The sequence below is a fragment of the Salvia miltiorrhiza genome, chromosome 3 (assembly GCF_028751815.1).
Source record: "Salvia miltiorrhiza cultivar Shanhuang (shh) chromosome 3, IMPLAD_Smil_shh, whole genome shotgun sequence".
NCBI lineage: Eukaryota > Viridiplantae > Streptophyta > Magnoliopsida > Lamiales > Lamiaceae > Salvia > Salvia miltiorrhiza.
Window position 1 is genome coordinate 31725447 of NC_080389.1, and position 2945 is coordinate 31728391.

Genomic DNA, 2945 nt, shown 5'->3' on the forward strand with positions numbered 1-2945 from the left:
AAACATGTCGTCCACCAAGAAAAGATAGAAATTGAACCAGATATGAGCTATGAAGAGAGACCTGAAATGATTTTGGATAACAAAATTCAACAACTACGAAACAAATCCATTTCTTTAGTCAAGGTCCAATGGAGACACCATGGGCAAGAGGAAGCGACGTGGGAACTCGAGAACAAGATGAGAGAGAAGTACCCTGAATTATTTAACAATGTACGCAAATTTCGGGACGAAATTTATTTTTAGGGGGAGAGGATGTAATACCCCGTATATTTTTATAATATTTTTATTAGTATATATATATTTGTTAAAGGAATTAAATAGCTTGAGATGCTATTTAATTATTTGAGTATTATTTACTAATGAGTTTATTGGTTTAGTAATTAAGATTTATTACTAAATCAATAGTGTGAATAATATGAGAATATTTTATTTTATTTTCGTGAAGGTGAATAGTTGTTGATAGATAGCTTTATTAAAATTTTGTAATTGGAAGATATTTATTTTTATATTTTTAAAGTGTTTACTTTTATTTATAAAATTATGGTATAGATTTTGCATTATTAAAGTTATTTTTCTAGAGCTATGTCTTATTAAAATCTAAAAGTATATATTATACATATGTAAATATGCCAAGTGGGCCGATCATGTTGGTAATCCATTTGAAGTTTTATTTTCTAATTTCATAAATTGGTTTCTAGATTCTTAATGCACATTTCCCCAAACAAAAAAGGATAACTACATGTGTTTATTAGAATTAAGGAGTCATTTCCTTTACTTCCCTCACAGTCAACCATTCCCTCCAGCAAAACAAAATTTCGCCATCTTTTACCTTCAAGCTCGATTTCATAAGGAATTTCAAGCAATAGCCACAATAGTTTGAGAAAAAGGTGAAGTTCTTAATTTTCTATCTCTATCTACTTTTAGCTTGAAGAAAATTATATTTTGGATTCTAGGGTTTTTCGAAAATTTGGGGATTTTATTCTAGAGTTGAAATATGACTTCAATATTGATATATATTATGTTTTTGATATTCCTAAGCATGATTGTGGTAGTTAATTATGAAGATGTTTACTTGATTTTGATTTTACTCAAGTTAGTATAAACCCTAGGGTTGAGTTCGAAAATTCTGATTATGTTCTTGAATAAATGAGTTTATATATGTGTTCTTGAGCTGGAATTATGTTATATATGAGTATATTATGAGTTTGCACTATATGGTTGTGAGATTGATTTTGTTAGTTTAGGGGAAGTTGGGGCTTTTAAGTTGAGAAAGTTTATATGCTATTGTTTGATGGATATAAGTATATTATAGTGATTCTATTAATTATTGAGGTTAGAACAACCCTACTACCCAATTCTTTTGTACAGCTCTATAGTATAAAGAGCAGGGAATTGATAAAGTTTCTATTTTTTATGCATATGGATGAGATTAGTGACTTTAATAATTGAGTTTAAATTGAGATCATTGAGATTTTATTTCAAAGAGATTGAGGAGATTGATAAAGTTAGTTTATTAAACTAAATATGTATCTATTCACTGAGAATTGACAAACATCTATGAGCTTATTGAGTTAAGAGGATGAGTGGTGTTATTGTATTGATGATATGATGTGAGGAAATGTTAGAATAATAAGTTAATAGGAAACATGAGTTATTGTTATAATATTAGATATATATATATATATATATATATTTTTTTTCCTTACTTATTTTTCTTACGAAATTTTTATCTATTTAAAGGTTCCAGCTAGGAACGAGCATGACACTAGGGTACAAAGTGAGTAAAGAAGATATATCAGGTGGGCTTACTAACTCAAGAAACAATGATGCATACTTTATTATATAAAGTTTAAGTGTATGCATTTATTTTCAAATTGTTGACTTGCCAATGTTTAAGATTTGTATGATACCATCTACATAGAAGAACGAATTCGGGTCCTGAGCGAGTCAGGATTTGTGTACACAGAGTGACGGTTAACCTTGAGTTAGCTTGTCGTTACGTTTGGGAAGGAGGCCTACTTCTCAACGTGTTTATTGAGACTAGTAGATATGGTACATACTTACATGAGAACTTAGTCTGCGCAGACACTTTCAAATACTATGTAAAAACAGTTTAGCAAACACAGGTTGCTTCAGAAAATCCCTTGTGTATTGCTTAAAGTGGCAAGTTCAATATATAGCATTATCATGCAGAGTTTTAAATGTTTTCGGCATATGTTCACTGAGTGCTTGTGGTACTCAGCCCTGCATATCTTTCTAAATGTGCAGGTTAAGTTTGGATGAAGATGGAAGTGTGCTGAGCTGGAGCTTTTTGTTTATGTAAATAGTAATAGGCTCAGGATGTTGTGTCTTCATACATAATGTCCAATGATGTACTCCGCTGCAACACTTTATTTCTCTTATCACTTTTGACGTGTTGTAGAATGTTTTAAAACCTTACCCTGTATATGAGCTTGATAACTCTTGGTTATGATATTTATTTGGTTTAAACTTCTTTTGTTAAAGTTTGATGGTTATATATGTGAGTTAATTATTTATTTGCCTTAGTTTCCTTTCAATTACTTTCCATCTCTCGTTCTCCACCCTAGTCGTACGATACCTGGTCTAGCTATCTTTCTCCTAGGCCGGGCTGCGACATCTTCACCAGGTCAATGCCATATACCTGGTCCATCTCATCGCCTGCGTTGAATTTCCAGCGTTGATAAACACTAATACAAGAGGAAGCTAAGTTATCTCCTTTCATTATGTTAATTCTTGATGAATTAGTTATTTTCTTGGGTTGTACTTGTTGATTGTTAAGATTGCGCTGATCACGTACATTGAACTCAATTCATGATTCGGGTGCTGTTGTATCACTCCTTAACTTCCTGAGTTGTTTTTACTTTTATTGGGAACATCATCTTCTGCATGTGCAACAACAATGGGGGATTAAATAAAACGGGTTC

At 31.5% G+C, this 2945-nt stretch overlaps 1 long non-coding RNA gene across 1 annotated transcript; it reads left to right on the forward strand.

Annotated features, from left to right (window-relative positions):
- Positions 1 to 730: 730 nt before the first annotated feature.
- LOC131014102 (uncharacterized) lies at positions 731 to 2546 on the forward strand. Its single transcript, XR_009098046.1, has 2 exons — positions 731 to 887; positions 2269 to 2546. It is a non-coding gene; the product is annotated as an uncharacterized LOC131014102 (long non-coding RNA).
- Positions 2547 to 2945: the final 399 nt, after the last annotated feature.